Source organism: Ctenocephalides felis, unplaced genomic scaffold, assembly GCF_003426905.1.
Source record: "Ctenocephalides felis isolate EL2017-DRISC unplaced genomic scaffold, ASM342690v1 CF-g0.4_SCAFFOLD_01604, whole genome shotgun sequence".
Taxonomy (NCBI): Eukaryota; Metazoa; Arthropoda; class Insecta; order Siphonaptera; family Pulicidae; genus Ctenocephalides; species Ctenocephalides felis.
The window spans coordinates 8,342,203-8,365,736 of NW_020537758.1; the positions used below are offsets into that span (position 1 = coordinate 8,342,203).

Below are 23,534 nucleotides of genomic sequence, written 5' to 3' on the forward strand. Positions count from 1 at the left end.
TGCCGCAAATGCACTTGCAACTTATATACTATACACACGTGTATATATATATATATATATATATATAAAGTACGAGTCACGATGTTTGTCCGGAATGGGCTCCTAAACTACTGAACCGATTTTGAATTTGATTTGTTCACCGTGTGCATTTATCCCCAACTTAGGTTATAGGTTATAATAAAGATTTCAGTTCACGGTCGAAATATTATATTATTGATAATTTCATATAATTTTGACACTCATAAATTTAAAAAATATATGATCAGATATTTCTAGACAACTCTAAATAAAATTGATATGTAATTTATTTGAATATGATTTATTTTTGTGCATTTCGATCCTACTTTGTAGTCTAAAAAATGTAATGTTAGTTATGAATTTGAAGGAAAAAAATTTAAATCTGAAAAAGAAATTGATATGTACTAATTAATATTCAATACAAAAAAATCTAATTTGTATAGTATATTCTTAAAAATAAAAATCTAAGTAAAGTTTGTATTTTTCTTATGTTTTTTGCGAATTTATTGATATAAAAAAATATCTCACTGTGAAACAGAACAATCTGAGCATTATTTATTCTATTCCAAAACGTCTGTTTGCAATGCAAAATCTGCATTTATTCAGGGGATTGATATTCAAATTTAGCATCGATCTCAAATTTTATTTTAGCAATATATATTATAATTTTGCCAGGACATCCTCGTGTACGAACTTATCATGCGGCTATCAGAAAATGTAATTCAGAAATATGATTTTCTCGGACCGCGGAGATAAAATCTCATGGAAATATAATATATACACGAATATATATATATATATATAATAATATATATACATCGGTGTTCGTTATTAACGTGAAAATTCTGCAAGTGACAACTCTGACAGATATAAGCAAATGGAATTTCGTTATTCGAGCACCACCATCGCCTTCGTATGCATGAAAGATTTTTTCCTTTCCAGGATATTTTTTCCCAGATATTTTTTCCCTGTTTTTGTTTCATGCCATCGTAGATTTTCTATGTTTTTTCTCCGTTAATGTAGCCCTTGTCAGATATTTTATTGATTTTTCTTGTAGAGTTGATCGAGATTTTGTTTAACGGTATTTATTGTCGTGTTCTTGTCAAGAAATGAATTTGTTAGTTTTATTCATTGTTGGATATTGCAAAACAGAAATTTCATTGAATAGTTAAGATTTTACAAGATTTATACTGATTTTATAAATTATTTTTATGTATTATTACTATTAGTTATAAATGCTCAAACTTTGGTAGATGCCTTTTTGAAAGTGATTCTTTATCAAATGTGATTGGTTTATATGTAGATTTTTTTACAATTAAAGTAAAATTAGTTAAAACTTTTAAGTATTTTTGTGAAATAATGATTACTTCAACAGATTCCTACTAATTTTATTAATAAATTCTGATTAAAATGCTCAAATTTTGGTAGAACGTGATTGCTTTTTTGAAAGTGACTTTTTATCAAATGTAGTTGGTTTAGATTTAGATTTTTTACAGATAAAATAAAATTAGTTAAGACCTGTTAGTATTTTTTCGAAATAGTGAAGACTTTAACAAAATTCTACTAATTTTATAATTAATTTTTGATTATTATTCTACTCATTAAAATTGCACAAATAATTAAAGAACGCGAATGCAATGTTTACATTACCCTTTACCAAATGTAGTTGGTTTAGTTTTGGATTTTTTATAATTAAAGTATAATTATTTAAGACTTCTAATTTTTTTTGTAAAATAGTGAAGATTTAAAGGAATTTCTACTAATTTTATAATTAATTTTTGATTATTATTTCATTTTGCAAAAAATGCACAAACTTTTCAATAACGTAAATGCCAATTTTAATGTTTCATTTTACAAGTACTTGGTTTAGTTTAAGTTTTTTTACAATTTAATTAGAATTATTTAATACTGTAATTATTTACATGATATAGTGAAGACTTTAAGTAATTTACTCTAATTTTATTATTGAATTCTGAAAATTATTTCAATTTGTAAAAATTACACAAAGTTTATGAAGAATTTGAATGCCAATTTTAAAATGACATTTTACCACAAGTAGTTGGTTTAGTTTTAGATTTTTTACAATTAAATTGAAATAATAATTAAGACTAGTAAGTATTTTTGTAAAAGATTAAAGATTGAAAGCAATTTATACTAATTTTATTATTGATTTTGACTAAATAATAGTCAAAATTATTAAATTAGCAAAAATCCACAAACTTTTAAAGAATTTTGTCAATTTTGATGTGACATTTTACAAATAGTTGGTTTAGTTTTAGATTCTTTACAATTAAATTAAAATTAGTTAAGACTTGTAATTATTTTTGGTGAACAGTGAAGACTTTAAAAAAGATATACTAATTGTATCAATAATTTCAAAATCATATTTCAACTATTAAAAATTAATCCTATTCTTTTGTAAATTGCCATAGTGACTATTTAGTTTACATGTAGCATATTTGTTATATAATATATATGTTATATAGTATATATATATATATATATATATATATATATATATATATATATATTGAAAATATAATAGGACAATCCTCTGATATCCATTTAAATAAAATGTACATTTAAAAATAATAATTACAATCATTCATCGTATTTCAAAAGAGATTGAACTCCATTAAATATATATTCATTATTAAAAGCTTATGTTTGTTTTTGATAAAAAATAACATGTAAATACGTTTTCAATAATGTCCATTATTTTTGTAATAAAACATAAAGTATAAATGCACGGATTTTATTTAAATAAAATGTAAAACTCACAATTGTGATTATTAAATATCCACTGTATTTTAGTAAATAAAAGCTTAACATTGTATTAAATATTTTTTATTATTGCAATTGGCAGGTACAATTTTTATAATAATGTACATGTTTCTATAAATTTTTCACGTTCGTCCCAAAATATTTAATCAATTTTCCTCTATCCATTCAAAATGCATCCCCGTTTTCCGTAAGTACATATTCATGTGCAAAATCTTCCAGAATGAAGCGAGAACATATTACAAAAGAATAGAAAAGAAAGGGAAAAAAGGGTGGAATAGTAAAAAAGTAAAAAAAATAAAAAAAAACAGATCTAGCATCTTCTTATATTCTCATACGACGACAGAAATGTTCGATGTTCGTTTTCTGCTTATGCGATCTTTTTTCATTCGTTTTTCAATCTGTTCCTAAGACATTTTATGGAGAAACGTGCCGAATAGAGCATTGAAGGCCAAGGTAAATGATAGAAAAAAATTATTTGAAATTAGGCACGATAAGGTCTCAAAAAACAGGTCCTAACACTTATAATGCTGAAATCGTAATTTGAGTTTAAAGTATTAAAATTTAATTAAATTTGTTCAAGGACTTGTAAAAATATTCATGGCATATCATGAAAAAATTTATAAAGTATTTTACAACACATACATTTATCAATTTATTATTTTAAATTTTGTTGATATTTAACAAAAACTGAAAAAAATGTTCTAATGTCCTAATTCAAAATGAATTTCATTCTCCTGTATATGTATAATAAAGTATTTAATTTTAATTAATTTTGTTCAAAGACTTATAAAACCATTTATGACATATAATAGATAATTTTATAAGCTTTTAAATGACGTATAACAAATTATATGAATATTATTGCCATACATTTTTTATAATTTTTTTAATCAAATTTAAATACTGTATTATACTGATATAGCATTTTGCATCAGTGAAATTGGTATATTTTACCAGTTTTTTTTTAAATATCAGCAAAATTTGAAATAAGTAAATAAAAGTATATACTATAAAAGAGCTTATAAATAATAAGTATATACTAATAAAAAGTATATACTAATAAAAAGCTTATAATGACATTAAAAATTTCATCATTTTTGTATAAAATTATTATAAATTTAGGCAACTTTTAAATGTGATCATTCAAAAAAAAAAACAAGTCCTTCGACATGAATAATTTTTGTAGTTTTTTGCAAATATCTTCAAATTTTATGCACATTTATGAATGATTTTATATATAATTAAAACAATTTTAAATTTTATAGGTTTTGGCATGACTATTTTCATAAGTCGTTATATGAAATTTTTGAAAAATTGCAATAATTTGAAAAAAGGTTTTAATCACGTCGTGGGCATTTTCTTAAAGCAAACATCTTCATTTGATTAAATGTTTATATTAAAATTATATATATATATATATATATATTTGAAAGGGTATTAAATTTTCTACTATATAGCATACCTAGTTTTATAAGTTCCAAAATAAAATTAGTTAAAATAAATTACTTTATAACTCAAGCATCAAACCAAATTCTGTCGTTTTTTTTAGTTTTTGCTAAATATCTTTAGATTTTATTATTGAATATAAATAATATTATACACTGTTAAAAACCTTATAAAATTCTTCGTAATATTGTATATTAGGTTTTATAAGTCCTGGTGAAAAATTAATTAATATTGAAAAATTACTTTATAGCTGTAGCCCACATTTGAAGTAGACATTGTATTCTTAAAGTGTCTTGTATAAAAAAATTTTTGTGCACCCAATAAATAGGAATTCTGTAATTTTATGAATCCTTGTCCAGCACTGATATATTACTCCATATATATGTAAAGTATCTTTGCTTTTCAATATAAAGACATCGTTGCAGCTATGAATCTATACACTAGAAAATGAGTTACATAATGTACGGACGTGATTTTCGTACAAAAGTCCAATAATAATATGAAAACATGGTATTCGAGAATAAATATTAATAAAACATTTATATTTAATTTTTAGGCACTCTAGAATTTATTTAACAAGAAAAACTAAGACATAGACGTAGTAAAATAAATAAACGTATAAAATAGTTGTCAATTTGCGATCTCCCATAAATAGTATATAAAAATCCACTATAATCAAAAATATTTATTTTGAATAAATTATAAAATATGTATGACTTATTTTGAAGAAAAGTAATTAAAAAACTTCTGTTTCTGCCAATCTAAAATGCCAATATGTTTTGTTATGCAAACGTAGGTAACTTCCACGGAAGCCATGGGATTTGTATGCATATGGGAAAATGTTCCCATCGTCCTATATTTGCAAACTTTGGCAAAAGGGCTGGCAAATGATAAAATAAATATGTCAAAGATTTTTTGAATTAGTCTAAAAAAAATAGGAAAAATTACGAGTGTATCGGGGTTTTTGAAAATTGGATTTGTTTCAGGATATATAATAAAGTGTATTGTAAATGTGTGTAATTTACATTAAAAAATCACTATATATCGTGTGAAACCTATTATATCTTCTTTTTCAAAGTACAAGTAATAATTTTGCATTTAAATTTTCAACTAAAAAAAATGCTAAGTATGAAAAAAAAGCATTTTAAATAGTCCGGCGTTTTCAAATCGGTTACTTCTTTAACCTGGTTTGACGCGTCGGTCCAGGTCAAATGCATTCTAGGGAAAACATTCAGAAAAACGAGCAAATTTTAATAAAATTTAAATATTAAATAATACAATTATGAATGCAAACCATAAAATAATAAAGTAATACCTAACTTGTTAAGATAGCAATTAAGTAGCTGTCTAATTTAATATTTAAGAAAACATTTAATATATCGTAGTGTATAATTAATTTTAATTAATTTTGTTCAAAAACCTAAAAAGCTATTTATGGCATATCATACATAATTTTATAAGGTATTTTATAACATATACAATTTTCAATTTAATATTTCAAATTTTTTTAATATTTAAGAAAAATTGAAAAAATGTCCTAATACACAAAATCATTTGAAGTGCAAATTAATTTTTAATAAATCTTCAAACATTCAGACATTTAGTTTATAGAAATTTACTTTAAGCTTTACTAAAGATTCAATTTAGTGTTCTAAGCTCTAATTTGCTGATTCAGCCCCAAAATTTGATAACCAACCCTGTATTTCTACACATGTGCGGCCCGTGGGTTTTGCATATATAATTTAATATGAATACTGATTGAGACCAGTGGCATAAACTACAGAATATATCTGTATATATATATATATATATATATATATATATATATATATATAAACTTCGATAAACTCGATAGTATTTGCCCGTTTAAATTATTTGCCGTTCAAGTTTGCTTTACTAATAATTAGAACGAACGAGGTGTATATTTGGATAAATAATTTTGGTATCGAACACCTGGACCTAAAACTAGGTCATCTGGACAACAAGATAAAGATAAAATATAAGAGAAATTATTTGAATGTATCAAAACCATTAGCCAATTTTTATTTTACAAAGATGTACAAAATTTTCATATATTTTTCTTAGAAAAATCTTAATCCTCATCATGAAAGACATAAATTCAGCAAAGTCTGTTTGCTGAAAACATTTATAACACTTGAGAGAATTTTATACAAACGAGGGCAAAGAAATCTTTTTCTAAATTGAGAAGGACGAACACTCTACCTAATCATAAAACATACCGGAAAATCCAACATGAATTTAATAAAAGTAACATAGACTTCAAATAACATCTCTGAGAATCTAGAATAAATTCACTTTTTAGAAAAACAATAATTTTCATTACAAATACGAGTACATCAATGTTTTTGTATCTAATATTATTTTTCCCTGTTTCCTTTACCTCGGCCAAAAATAAAAAGGAGTTGTTAAGAAGTAACTTAATTCATTTTCAAGTCATGAAGCGACAAGACCAATTAACTTATTTTTAATAGCTTCAGAAGTCTAACTTGTTATTTTTGTTCAATGGAAAGTTTTCCTTGTAACACGACTCGACTCGGTTCAAAGAAAATTGCGAGAGGAAAAAAGATTCGGGTTTCGGGAAATAAAATGGGTTATAACATGTAGAGAACTTAATCTGTGAAATAACGTGATCAACAGAATTAAATTCAGTAATAAGTAATAAGAGTAATTTAATCTATCGATTTTGATAAAAAATATACTTACATTTTACGTTCGATTCATGTGCAAATAGTGTTTGTCATTGCAAACACCTAAACACTTTTCAAATAGGATATTGAAGTCTGGAGAAAAGACTTCGAAGACTTGCAAACTTGCGAACTGAGATGTTTGCCTAACAGAGGAATTGGAAAAACGATTTTTATATGGATATAGATAAGTGAAATACTCTGCAAAATGTTATTGACAGGGTCTTACAGAATTTAACATATGCCAGAAGAATAATTATATAAAAATAACATTTAAAACGTGGTTCTAATGATTCAAAATTTTCTGGTCATGTTATTGTAAATGTGTGTAATTTAGATGAAAAATTAAAATAAATCGTGTAAAATCTATCATATCTTGTTTTTCAAAGTACAAATAATGATTTTGCAACAAAATTTTTAACTAAAAAAATTACTAGTTAAGAAAAATCTACATTTTAAATAGTCCGGCGTTTTCAAATCGGTTGCGTCTTTAACCTGGTTTGAAGCGTTGGTCCAGGTCAAATGCAATTTAGGGAAAACCTTCGGGAAATCGACCAAATTTTAATAAAGTTCAAATATTAAATAATACAATCCTAAACTCAGACTATAAAGTAATATAGTAACATCTAATTTTTTAAGATAGCTAATTAAGTAGCTGTCTATTTTGATATTTGAGAAAATATTTAATTTGTCTATAGAATCTGAATTTATATTATTTTATTAAGAAAATTTTTAAATATATAAATTCGGATATTTTCATTTACAACTATGATATATTAAGAGTATTTAACTTATCGCTCTATTAAATATAGGGTAATAATTATTTAAATTAAAAACTTAAAATTAAATTTAAAAGTAGTTACCTTAATACAAGATTTTTTTAAACTTGTTACTGCAAATATGTGAATTGAACACGAAAAATTACAGCAAAATTATGCAAAAACTATCATATCTTATTTTTCAAGTTACAAATAATGATTTTGCGTTTAAATTTTAAACTAGAAAAATTACTAATTAAGAAAAATCTGCATTTTAAATAGTCCGGCGTTTACAAATCAGTTGCGACTTCAACCTGGTTTGACGCGTCGGTCCAGGTTAAATGCATTTTAGGGAAAACCGTTGGAGAAACGAGCAAATTTTAATAAAATGTAAATAATAAATAATACAATTATGAACTCAGACCATAAAGTAATATATTAACACCTAATTTGTTAATATAGCAATTAAATGGCTATCTAATTTAATATTTAAGAAAACATTTAATATGTGGATGAAATCCGAATTTATAGCATTAAAATTAGAAAAATTTATAATATTTAAGTTGTGATGGTAAGAATGTCATTAACAACTATAAGATATATAGTGTATATCGTCAAAATATAAAACTTATGGCTGTATTGTTATTTTTTTAATTTTATTTTCTCAAAATAACAATCAAGATTCAATGAATATTTTCAAGACTATTTTTACATGAAAAGACAGAGAGAAAAAATTTAAAATATTAATAAAAAATAAGTTAGAATTTGATCCATGCAAAGAAATCTATTGTTTGTATTAAATATAAAGAAATAATTAAATTATACACATATTTCTGTAATTCAAAATTTACTTGAACATGTTACAGTAAATTTGTAAATTGTACACAGTTAGTTATGAAAAGATACAGAAAAACTATCATATCTTATATTTTAAAGTACAAGCAACGATTCTGCATCTAAAATTTTAACTAAAAAAATTGCTAATTGTAAAAAATCTGCATTTTAAATAGTCCGGCGTTTTCAAATCGGTTCTGCCTTCAACCTGGTTTAAGGCGTCGGTCCAGGTCAAATGCATTTTAGGGAAAACCGTTGGCGGCTTAAGCAAATTTTATTAATATTTAATTGTAAAAAATCAATTTATTGATAAAATCATAATATAATCTAAGAATAGACATAAAATCTCATTAATTATTAATTATTAATTATTAACTTTTCATAAAAAAATCCGATTCGCTAATGTTATGTTTTCTCGACGTTTCAAGCCATTTTGAATCGAATGAGACCAAATTTGAAAAAACTATGTGCGTGTGTATGAAATTTGCGAATCGTATTTTTTTATGAAAACATAAACTTCTTCTTCAGGAAGTTAGTAATTAATAATTAATAATTATTGAGATTTTTTGTCAATTTTTAGACTGCATCATAAATTCAGCAATAAATTCATTTTTTACAAATAAAAATTAATAAAACTAGCTTGAGCCGCCAACGATTGAGAACAGACTTTGTCGTATAAAAAATTGAGTTGATTATAAAATTTTTACTACACGTCTACACGCACAATGCAATTTTTGACGATGTATTTAAATTATTTTTCCCAAATTTATTCACTACGTGCCGGTTTACACGTAAAATATACCCGGTATCTATTTTTTTGGTATAAAACCGCTGACCGTATCGTCGCAATAATTCATGATGTACGATATTGCTATTCTAAATACCTCGGAGCTTATAAAAATTTAAATAACGAATCGATAAATCACCCTTGTGAAACTTTGATAGAACAACTTGCCTTCGCTAAAACACCCGGGAATTATTTACATGCAAATAAATAAGGCAAGAATAAAATAGCTGGGGAAACGGAAATTGGAAATGAATAGTAGTAATATATATAATACTTAGGTTAAAGTATAGATCTTGTTGAGTCCTTTACTCAAGGGTTGTTATTATTAATTTGATATTATCTAATATTTTGACCTTACCTTTACCTTTGCCTTGTGTTTCGACACAATTTGATACAAGACAAGCAATTACATAGGAAGAGGCATTGAAATGGGTCAATGGACCGCGCACAGATGCTCTCTGTATTATATGGATTTGCCAATCTTGGGGATAAGATCTTTAGTGTTTTTCATAGGGGCAGTATACCAATATATACGTTTATATTGTATATATACATATATACATATTGGACAGTACCGCATTTGATAAAACACTGCCGAAAATTTATAAAATTTTGTCTAAAATTTCATGTAATTAACTTCCCGAAGGAAAAGTTTGTTTTCATCAAAAAATCCGATTCACTAATTTTATGTTTTCTAGACATTTCAAGACATTCTGAATCGAAAGAGACCAAATTTGGAAAAAAGTATGTTATGTCTACAATTGAAAGCGATAACTTTATTTTTGAATTATACAGTTGAGAAATTTCTGTTTCGATTTATTAAGTCAATTCTTACACAATTCGGGAAGTTCATGCAACTTGCCTTAAGGCTAAATGCCACTTTCAACTAGGTCAGATATATTTTGCATACTTACGATAATATATTTTTAAACCAGAGCTTTATATTTCTACAAAATTTTGTTTCCAAAAATCCCGGCTTTCGTGTAAATGCGGGGGTGTATTCTCAACCTCAAACGACGTGCCGATCGAGGTCAAAGACATTTCTTGGGAAAACGTTGACGCATGGGAAACAAATTTGTATTAGCGACGAAAAAATTAATTTTGTAGTCTTATAGAATTATAAAACGCTCTGATTGACTATTTATGATATTATTGTTTAAGAAAAATATATCTTAATTAACTTCGTGTAGGGAAAATTATAGCAATGGACCAGAAATCGAAAACGAATATTTTTGCATCATGAAATTTAAGCATCCTTATTATTTAATTTTGTTCCAAAAGTCACAAATTGTCATATACCGATTTATTTATACTTTTAATAATTTTTTGACGATGTATAATAGTATATGTGTGCTGGAACAAATTTAAACGTAAGTTTGAAAAAATGTAACCAGGTACAAAATCAACTATAAACACCTTTTTAACTTTAGAAGTTTGAACAATTTTTCAAATATAATATTTGTTCCAAAAGTCATGAATTGTTATGTACTAGATTATAGATGATTTTATTAGCTTTTAAACGATGTATAATAATACATTTATGTCGGAACAAATTTAAAAAGTATAAACATAAATTTAAAAGGATCTATCCAAGTGCAATAACTACAAGTTTACTTTTAAAGTTTGCACATTTTTTTCCACATAATTTTGTTCCAAAAGTCATAAATTGTTATATACAGATTAATAGATAATTTCATTGCTAATTCAACAATAATAGTATATATGTGTTGAAACAAATTTAAACAATATAAACATCAATTTGAAAAAATGAAGCCTGGTGCAAAATCTGCTATAAGCAACAGAATATTCACTTTTTAAGTTTGATCATTTTTTTCAATATAATTTTGTTTCAAAATCTATAAATTGTTATATGCAGATTTGTAGATAATTTTATCAGCTTCTAATGATATATGATAATTAATACATGTTGGAACAAATTTGAACGATTCACTCACAATTCGTAATTTTGTCCAAAATTCATTAATTTAAAATTTTAATTTGCAACGATAATTCAAATAAAGTTTATTGCCAAAAAAATGAATGGTTTTTACAAAAACAAGTTCAAAAGTGTTGGAAGCACTAAAATAAATTTTTCTTCATCTTTTTTACCATATGACAATTATTCTATTACAATTCGTTCCTGTAACCTGATCGTGGGATTTTCGCGTATATCCCGTTGACCGTCATTAGTTTCACGTGAATATCTGTGGGCCACACCAAAGGACCAAAGGACCAAAAGACCATGAGGAAATCTAGGAATATTCGACGTTTCCCTTCGGAAAAGCATTTTGGGAAAACCCGCCTTCCGAATTGATGTGTTTAGTGTTGTGTGTACATTGATTTATTCCACTGACCGTGAAAAGATTGATTTTGGGAGAACAAATTTAAATGAGAGGAAAGGATATATATATAAATATATATATATATATATATATATATATCAAGAAAAAAATATTTTAGTAACTACCGAAGTGACCGTCAAAAAACGACTTTATCTATTTCATATTATAGAAATTTATACCAGCTGTGCTATATATAGTTAAGAGCTGTAATTTTAGTATAGTATTCTTAAATGTATGTACTATCAGTATAAATTTATAAAATGTTATGTTCTTGAACTAATTATTGAAGTTTTAGACGGCTTATAAATATTTGTTACTCTCAACTTTGTCTATACATGTTAACTACAAATATAGATATTCGAGTTTTAAAAATTTATTTATAAATTTATACAAGCTATACTATAAATAGTTAAGAGCTATAATTTTAGTACAGTAATCCAGAAAGTATGTACTATAAGTGTACATATTTAAATGTTTGTGTTTTTGAAGAAATTAGTAAACTTTTCAATGACAATCTTAAATTTTGTTCGGCTGTGAAACCACTTCTCCAGCAAATTATTCTATATGTAAAAATATTCATGTTTTGAAAAATTCATTTCATCTGTACTATATATAGTTAAGAGCTGTAATTTTAGTACTGTGTTCCTAAAAGTATGCACTATAAGTGTACATACTTAATTTTTGTGTTTTTGAAGAAATTAGTAAAGTTTTCAATGAGAATCTTAAATTTTGTTCTGCTGCGAAACCACTTCTTCAGCAAATTATTCTATATGTAAAAACATTCATGTTTTGAAAAATTTATTTCGTCTGTACTATATATAAATAAGAGCTGTAATTTTAGTATAGTATTTTTAAAAGTATATACTATAGGTGTACATACTTAAATTTTGGTGTTTCTGAAGAAATTAGTGAAGTTTTTAGTGACAATCTTAAATTTTATTTGACTGTTCAACCACTCCTTTAGCAAATTATGCTATATGTAAAAATATTCATGTTTTGAAAAATTCATTTCATCTGTACTATATATAGTTAAGAGCTGTAATTTTAGTACTGTGTTCCTAAAAGTATGCACTATAAGTGTACATACTTAATTTTTGTGTTTTTGAAGAAATTAGTAAAGTTTTCAATGAGAATCTTAAATTTTGTTCTGCTGCGAAACCACTTCTTCAGCAAATTATTCTATATGTAAAAACATTCATGTTTTGAAAAATTTATTTCGTCTGTACTATATATAAATAAGAGCTGTAATTTTAGTATAGTATTTTTAAAAGTATATACTATAGGTGTACATACTTAAATTTTGGTGTTTCTGAAGAAATTAGTGAAGTTTTTAGTGACAATCTTAAATTTTATTTGACTGTGGAACCACTCCTTTAGCAAATTATGCTATATGTAAAAATATTCATGTTTTGAAAAATTCCTTTCGTCTGTACTATATATAGTTAAGAGCTGCAATTTTAGTACAGTATTCCTAAAAGTATGCACTATAAGTGTACATACTTAAAATTTTGTGTTTTTAAAGAAATTAGTAAAGTTTTCAATGGCAATCTTAAATTTTGTTTGGCTATGAAACCACTTCTTCAGCAAATTATTCTATATATGAAAATATTCATGTTTTGAAAAGTTCATTTTGTCTGTACTATTTATAGTTAAGAGCTGTAAGTTTAGTATAGTATTCTTGAAGGTATATACTATCAGTTGACATATACAATATTTTATGTTTTTTAACAAATTCTTAAAGTTTTTAGACAATTAACCAAATTTTTTCACTTACAACTGTTAATTTAAAATATTGAAATTCTAAATTTAAAATTTTATACCAGCTGTGCTTTAGATAGTTAAGAGCTGAGATTTTAGTATAGTATGCCCAAAAGTATGCACTATAAGTGTACATACTTAAATATTATTGTTTTTGAGAAAGTTAGTAATGTTTTTCACAACATTCTAAAATTTTGTCCACTTGTAATTAATATATTCTCGTTTTTAAGGATTTATACCGGCTGTGCTATATATAGTTAAGTGCTGAAACTTCAGTATGTTTTTGGCTGAAGCATACATTTTAATATTACACAATATTTTTTTCAATAAGACTATAAGTGTAAATTTATAAAATGTTATCTTCTTGAACAATTTATTGAAGTTTTAGACGATTTATAAATATTTGTTACTCACAACTTTGTCTATACATGTTAACTGCAAATATAGATATTCGGGTTTTAAAAATGTATACAAGCTGTACTATATATAGTTAAGTGCTGAAACTTTAGTATGTTATTTGCTAAAGCATACATCTTAATATTAATGAATTTTATAATAATTTTTAATAAGTTTGATAAGTTTTTTTTATACGTTCTAATAAATTTTACAATAATTTTTGGAAAATATGTTTGCTTCTTGTATGAGAACTTGCAAATTATTCTTGATGTAGAAACAATCTCGTTTTGAAAAAAATACACTGGCTGTACTATGTATAGTTAAGAGCTGTTATTTTAGTATTTCATTCTTACAAGTATATATTATAATCGTGCATTTTTAAAATTTTATGTTTTGAACAAATTATTAAAATTATTAGCAACTAGACCTTTATTTTGGAATTACAGGAAACCTGACAAAAGTTATTTAACTTCACAAATGATCTATCACTAAGCCGACATGTCCTCGGACAAATTTTACTAACAATCATCATTTTTAAAGCTTTTTCGATTTTTTTCAAAATTTTCAATATTTCTCTCTACACCACGACTTGTCCTATAACACGTTCGATATAACGCACGTCTGGTCATAAAACGTTATGACTAATCGTTCGACTGAAGAAGTCCTACATCTACACCATGTGTGTATCTTCCGATCCCAATCCGTTTATTGATATTACCAGAAACAGTTAGAAAGGTAGCTGTAACATAATTTCACCAGACCGAGATATCTACTAATATCTTCTATTTTGACCGACATAAAATCGGGGTGAAGGACTTATGGTAATTCGATAGAATATTTACATCTAAAGTTCTGACCACCGTCTCACCTTGTTTATGAAATCTGTTCCTGTATCATCATATGATATTCCTAGTCTTCTCGTCTTCTGAGATATAATCCATTATGAATCTATTTGCTCGTCTAACCATAATTCATCCTCATCTTCTCATATATGTATGTTAGTATCAGCTGTAAAGGCAAAGATGTTCATCACACAGTATTAACTACATGGCATAATATCCTAATGTTGCACTTTGACTATCGCTAATACTGCGGGCATTAGAGTTAAGGGGAAGCCAGAGGAATTTGGGGCATTTTGTGTTAATCAATTGATTAAACATGTTATGGTAGATCTTACATAATGATAAATAGGGTAAAGGTGCTTTAGTCGTACCACTGCTTAAGTCCTACCAATGCCTAAGTCCTACTACAGCCTAAGTATCTAGACTTTTTTTTGAAAAATTCTATAGGAATATATATATATTACTAGATTTGGCAAAATTTGCAGAAAAATGCAACGTTTTCGAAAAATTCCTTTCTCTAAGTCGTACCACTGCTTAAATCGTATCTAGAATATTTTTGAAAAATTCTATTGCCTAAGTCGTACCACAGCCTAAATCATTCTTGGTCTTTTTAAAAAAAAACAGTTACCCAAGTCGTACCTAGACATAGCGAATATTAGCAGAAAATTGCAACATTTTTAAAAAATCCCATTGCCTTTGTAGTCCAGATACGACTTAGTATCAAAATTGGCAGAAAAATATAACATTTCCAAAAATTTCAGTTCTGAACACATTTTCTAAGTCGAACCACTATCTTAGTTGTACTTAGACTTTTTATTAAAATTAGCAGAAAAATGCAACATTTCAAAATTCATCATTTGAGAATTAAAAATTATATTTTTATCCGAGTAGCTATTGATATTGTAGACTATTACCTTAAGATAAAATAACTTTTTTACTTAGTTAAAAAACGTTTTCGATTTAAATAATGAATTATAGAACCATTAAATAATATTTATATTTTGTTCTGATAATAAGTATTATAATTAATAATACTGATGAGAAGTTTCAGGCAATTCAACCATAAATTATTTAATATTTTACAATTTTATTACTAATAAATTATTTTTTCTTATGCAATAGTAATTATTTTATGTTTATTAAAAATGAATAAAAATTAAAATATCATTTAACTACTATTGATGGATTGGCAAATTAACTCATTATTTTATTTTTTAGAGTTATTATTACAATGATAAAATCTATCGCTTTGTTTGAAATTAAAAATATTTCTTTACATAAAATGCTTGGGATATAAAATCAATTATTCAATATATACTGAAGAATTAAAAAAAAATATATAGTATTTCTGAATATGGGGTGTTTATAATAGTTTTTACTAAATTCTAGTAAATTTTATATAGTTTTTACTAAAAGTTGAGTAAAGCAATTAATGTTCTAAATCCATATATTGCTATTTATCAAAATACTAAAGTCCGCATTTGAACCACGATTGATTCAAAATTTTTATATCAAAGTGTATACAACTACGAATTATTCGAAATGTTAATATACAAGTGTATATAACAGGTGTTACTGGATTTTATTAAATTTTATTTGGTTTTGACTAATGTAAACAAATTATAATGTCCGGAATGAAAATTAAAAGTTATCTGAAAAAAAGTAAAAAAGGTTCTATATACATATACTAAAGTCTGCATTTCAACAACGATTTATTCAAAATTTCAATATACAAGTGTATATAACATTTTTCACTAAATATTAGTAAATTTTATATTCAAAGAAACGTAAAAAATGTCCCCGATCGATATATATATTACTAGAATATAATTGTTCCAACAAGTTTTGAAAAAAAATTTATTGTTTAAATGTTAACGTAAAAATAATTCCATAAATTGTAAATTTAATAAAAGTTTTATGTAGTTATTCTATTATTCCATAAATTATAAGAATATTTTATATTATCTTTTATATTTATATTTTATATTTTATAACTTTAGTACAAGCCATCTGTAAACGCTTACATTAATATTAATATTATTACTATTATTATCTTATTATTTCTAATATTGTTATTTTGTTATATTTATTAGCTGTAGCTTATTGTTTTCATTCCACTTTATTGTTTTCCTAGTAATATTTTTATAAAATAAAAACTGTTATATATAGGTAGAAATAGAAATATAAATTCGGAAATTTTATTTATTTTATTTATTAATGTTATTATTATTATTATTTGCTTTTCGTTTATATTCATCATACTGCGGATATCATTTTAATGAAAATACTATCCTTTATTCTGTACTCTTTTTTATTTAAATTTATGTTATTGTTCATTATTGTTACTAGATGTTAAAATATTTAGCAGTTGTAACAAACATTGTAATTTAAAAAAATGCTTTATAGTTTCAGTACAAGACAAGATTTTCAATACACACCTGATACTTATTTACCATGATGATTTTAAATATGTCATTTACCATATTTCCCCGGTGTCCCCTATCCTCTCAATTCGAGTTCACTCAGTATTGAGAGAGTGTAGAGGAGTATAGGAGTTGCACTTGAGTAGAGGGAATATATAGAAATCCTAGGAGAGAGGTTATAGTTCGTAATAAGAGCGTAATATCGAGAGCACATGTGCATAATCGCTTAGTTTGGTCGCATATGTCTGTATCGGCGAGGATATTTGTTTTAGTTCGAGGAATCAGAATTTAACTCGATAATATGTCGATATATACATTGAGTTACAAATTTTGTAAATGTAAAAAAAAAATCTGGGAACTCCAAGTTTGTATTGAACCACAAGTTATGATCTTCGAATCTTTCCAATAAATTTCAATCCTCCGAATGCTGCAACCAAATAAATTATTTCAAACCAATAAATATCGCATAAGAAAGCTTGATATTAAATCTACGATAGTCCAGAGAGAGGAGCACACACAGGGAATAAATCAAGAATCGACCTCACTTAAATAAAATCTTACACGAACATATGTTGGTTGCTGTATAAAATAATATTATATTATGTATCTACATGTAAAGCAGGTAGTCGGGAATAAATTTAGCATTGGAACGAGACCTGGGGAACAGGAACTTCCAACTTAATTTTTTGGGAGAAATTTAATAATTTCTCTTTCTAATTTTTAAATGAATTTTTTAACTTCCCGTAGGGTAAGTTATTGTAATTTGCCGAAAATCGGAATTGAAAATTTTTACATTTCTCGACGTTTTGAAGGTTTCTGAACATTTTGGCATACCTCAGAAAAAATGGATGTGTGTGTGTGTGTGTGTGTGTGTGTATGTATGTATGTGTGGATACAAATTTCCAGTCACGTTTTAGGGCGCACGGATCAACCGATTTGAATGGTTCAAAAAACATTCGATTCCTATTGATAGGGAAAAGAGCTGATTCGTTTTTGGCAAAGGCAGGTCCAGCCGTTTCGGAGATACGGAGCAAAGAGTGCGGAAAATAGAAATCGAATTTTTGAGAGAACGGAGTATCCGATTTGAATGATCTAAAAAACATTCAATTAGTAATGATTGGGAGAAGTGTTTATTAGTTTTTGGCAAAGGCAGGCCCAGCCATTTCGAAGATACGGAGCTAAATATGTAAAAAATGGCAGTTTTTGAGAGAACTAAGCGTCCGATTTGAATGATTCAAAAAACTTTCTGCTTGTCTTAACAAAATAATTGATTTTGGAAAAAAAAATTTTTGTTCCGTTTTTTTTTTTTTTTTTTAGTTTTTTGTTGAAACAAAAAATTTCAACTTTGCAATTCAGTTTATATAATTCTTATAAATATTAGACAAAGTTACAATATTTATAATAATCTATTTGAAAACATTCAGTATTCCTCGAACATTTCGTTACGGTACAGGAAGTTCCAGCAATTTGCCTTAAGGCACGATGCCACCCACCCCACTAGTTTTTATTGGTTTGAGGTCAATGTTTAAGTACACCTAAATGTCTATTCAATTATGTGTTAATTTTTACACTTTGTTACACATTTTTAGTCAAAAAATACAGAATATAACTAACATCCTATATAGGATTTGTCGGTTTTCAAAAACCGGTTTTTTGGCAAAAATTTTGGAATTCGAAAACCGTTTTTAGTGAAAAAAGGCGGTTTTCACTGTATAAATGGAAAATGACAAATACAGCCAAATATAAAAGATAGATGAAAGCGTTTTGATTCTTAAAATCATATTGGTTCAATAGCATTTGATATCTTATCAGTTTGCAATGGTCAAAAGAAAGGTTTTGTATATATTAATTTAGATTTTTTATACAGAATTATTATTAATTTTTATATTTTATAGAGAATATTTTAATTTAAATCAGTGTGACTTTTTCTTGAAAAAGTAACTTCCTCTACTTAAATTAAAAAAAAAGAGTTTTAAACTCTAGAAGCCACAAATAAAATAAGAAAAAGCTTAGAATTATTATATCAGGCTTTAAAAACAATTAATCATAATTTAGTCGCAAGTATGAGAGTATTTTCTATTTCTGTAGCAATTCGATAGACGTTCTCAGTTTTTTTAAATCATATTTTATTAAACAAAAAAAAAACAATTAGAATGATTAAAATTAATTAATTAAAATTGCTCGGAATAGGCAATGCCCGAGTTTAGTTTAATTGTTTTTAAAACTAAAATTGATATTAACAAGTATGTATCAACATGTATCTTTTTTTTTATTTTTTTTAAAAATGTATTATTTTTATTTATTCGAAAACTTTCCTTTCACTATCATAAAAATATTTTCATTTTTATATGTGAAAATGATGCATGAATAATGAATAATTATTTTCAAAAATATTTAATTAATATAAACTATTATTTTTTAGTTCTACTAATTAAAATTAAAATAACTTTGTTTACTATCCACAAAATTGAGCAATAAATAAATTCAGTCAAATACTACTCTAATATACACTAAATTTGCGGATAAATTACAGAATATTCGAGCAAAAATTGATTTTCTATATAAAATTCGAAAACCGGCTAAAACCGGTTTTTTAGCAAAATTAAAATTCGAAAACCGGTTTTCTGAAATGTCGGTTTTTGTATAAACCCTAATTTTATAGTATAAGTTATAGTATTTGTCCAAAAATTTGAAATGAAATATTTTGCATAAATTTACGTTTCGGAGGTTTCTGAACATTTTGGCATACCTTACAAAAAATTGATATGTCCCTGTATATTTATTTATCATTTACCCCAGACCGACTTTTGACCATCATCGACCCTATACTCCACTATTTGCTTGTATTTCGCATGCAAGATAAATTTATCATACACGATGATAAATGAAAGATTATTATTTATTGATTTCTGTGTATGGAAAATCTCATACTATTGGCAAGTTGTATGAACCTCTGACCGTCGTTGTTCGAAGGTTCTAGGAGGTTCTCTAGAAGATGTGTGTATATTTTAGCGTAATCGAATCTAGGTCAAAAACGAACTCTGAATATAAATCTTTGGGGAAGAGGATAAGTGATATATACATAGATGTACGAGGAATTTTAGGAATTGAGATTTTTAAAAGTTTTTTTAATATTTTATACGATTTGATGTCATATTTGCATACATACTTATAATTAAACTCTGAAAGAATACAAATTATCAAAAAATATTAAAATTTATTAAGGTTTGCATTTCAACTACAAATTATTCAAAATTTTAATATCAGAGTGTATATAATATGTTTTACTAGATTTTAATACATTTTATATAGTTTTTACTCGTGTGAACAAATTATTATGTCCTAGATAAAAACTAAAAGTTATTTGAAGAAATGCAAAGAAATGTTCTAAATCCATATATTTCAAATTGCTAATAAATTAAAGTCCACTTCAATTACGAATTATTCAAAATTTTAATATTAAAATGTATATAACAGCATTTACTAGATTTCAGTAAATTTTATCTAGTTACTACTAATGTAAAAAAAAAATTGATGTCCAAAATGAAAAATAAAAGTTATTTGAAGAAAAGTGAAATGTTCTAAATCCATATGGTAATAATAAAGTCCTCGTTTCAACTGCGAATTATTTGAAATTTTTATATCTAAGTGTACATAACAGTTTTTACAAGATTTAAATAAATTTTATCTAGTTTTTATTAATGCTAACAAATTTTGATGCCTGAGAAGAAAATCAAAAGTTATTTGAAAAAAAGTAAAGAATACTCAAAAATCCATATATTGCAAATAATGGAAATACTAAAACCTGCATTTCTAGTACAAATAATTCAAAAATTTAATACTATAATGTATATAAGAGTTTTTACAAGATTATAGTAAATTGTATCTAGTTTCTATTAATGTAAAAAATTTAATGTCCATAATAAAAAATAAAAGTTATTTGAATAAATGCAAAGAAATGTGCTAAATGCATATCTTGTAAATTATGGAACCTATATATTACCTATTTCAACTTCGTTTTATTCTAAATTTTTATATCAAAGTATATATAATAGTTTCTACTAGAGGTCTTGTAAACAAATTATAAAGCTCTAAATAAAAATCAAAAGTTACTAGAAGAAAAGTTGAAAAATGTCCTAAATACATATATTGCAAGTTATCAAAATACTAAAGTCTGCATTGTAATTACAAATTGTTAAAAATATCAATATTGAAGTGTATAAACAGTTTTTACGAGATTCTAGTAAATTTTATCGAGTTTTACTAATGTATATAAAACTTTAAGACCAGGACAAAATTCACATTAATAATTATATTACCAGAAAATATATGCTCGAGCAAGGTCTATTCAAAAATTTTCAGTTAAAATAATTTATAAATGGTAAAATTTACTATGAAAATCACTACTCTACATCGATCACAAATTGATAAAAACAGATTCTTCGCATATTTTACATTATTGCACTATATATTATCATACCGCATGATCGACGGCTCTCCGGCTTTCCGGCGATTTCGCCTCGCGCAACTTTAACCCGGATCGGCACGTCGATCGCGGTTAATGATATCGCTCGCGCCTCCCGTAAATCGCGAACTCCGTCGAAGCATCGGTTCTTTGCCGAAACAACTTGTTAACTCGACAACTTTTCAAATTTACATCATGATAAAAGACATATGCAAAATTTGATAGAAATTAGTAATCGATATATATATATATATATATATATATGTGTATATATATATATATATTGAATGGTAGAGTCTTGGATTTGTGTATATATTTATTTTAAGAAGAAAACATTTTAGTATCAGGCTCATCCTTACACTCCTTCAACCAATTCTTTACGAACATTAAATCCCCCACCCCATCCAATCTCAATACTAATGTAGTATATTCTGTTTCTTGTAATGACTGTGCTTTTCAATATATTGGACAAACCTCCCAATATGTACACAAGAGAATGAGACAACATGAACTAAGTGTGGTCCACCATAAACAAAAAAATTTCAAAAGTACCCTAGTACAACACTCTATAGAAAACGCCCATTCATTTAATTTCACTCCAAAGATTTTATATCACGAAAGTTGCATCTTTAGAAGGTTATTCGCGGAGAGTTGTCTCATCCTCATAAACGTTTCTAACAGTGTCAACATTAGATCAGATCACAACCTATTACATGATTCATATTTAAATTTTTTACACTTTTTGACAAACAATTAATATCGACTTCCTTTTAAGATCAACAATTTAAGTATTCACACCCTGACATATAAAAACACACACATACAATCTCACATCTCTCGTTCAAGTGTTTACACGTGTTACAAAGGGCACACCAGTTTCATTTAGTTAATTTTCGTAAACCAATCGAACAACATCCAGAGAACAATATTATTTGTGTTTTCAAATAATAATTTTAAAAAAGACAAAGTTTTTTAGTAATTTTGATTTACAAAATCTAATTATTCGGCGAAAATTAACTCACAAAATCATTTTTGTTAAAAAAAGCTTGTTTAGTGAAAAAGTGCTAACAAATATTCAAACATACAGGTAATTAATTCAACTTTGTCATTAACCTTTTCTTAAAAAATTTCCATAACTTTCAAAAAAATTTTCTATTATGTTTAATATCCTGTTTTGATAATCCACTCATTTATTTTTATCATTTTATTTTGAACATATTATCATATTTCTGTACATTATTATATTTTTTACAATTTAATTCATTATTTAAGAAAAATCTATTTTCTTTTCCTAAACATATTGTTTGCAAAAATCTCATCAAGATCATGTTTCTTGACAGATGTCCTGAAGATGGAACGTACCTAGTTCCGAAACGTCGACAATAAACAAATAATTAAATAAAGAAATTGTTTTTTTTAAAACTTTTCTTGTTTTTTATTTTGTATTATTTTTGGATTCTTGTTCGAAACTCTACAAATATATATATATATATATATATATATATATATATACATCAAGGTTCATTTCAATTACCATAAAGGACTGTATTTTATTATATACCGCAGAGAAAAAGGTTCCAATACGATTAAAATGAATAATGATACAGGGATCATTCCTAAACCCAATTTGGCAATATGCGAATTATTCGTGCATGCAAAGGTTTCCTAAATACCTTTTTCTAAGAGGCCGATTTTCTCGAGCAGGGTTAATTCGGTGTAATAATCCTGTGAATTTAGGAAATTTTTGGTAGAGATATTAAATATGAATATAATGATATACTTATGTGCTTTATAATTTTTGAATATCAAAATCCATTACAACTATTATATTCTACTTATTAATTCTTCTATTGTCTTTACCTCTTTTCCCTTGTGATTTCAACAAATGCTGTACCATCATCGGAATATTATAATTTCCGAGATCCTAACTAAGTTCATCATCAGAAGTACGTGCATCAAATGTTTTGTTAAGAATT

The 23,534-nt window shown here is 25.8% G+C and overlaps 1 pseudogene; it reads left to right on the plus strand.

Annotated features, from left to right (window-relative positions):
- LOC113373309 overlaps positions 1-23,534 on the plus strand; it is a 47,976-nt pseudogene that overhangs the window by 16,725 nt on the left and 7,717 nt on the right.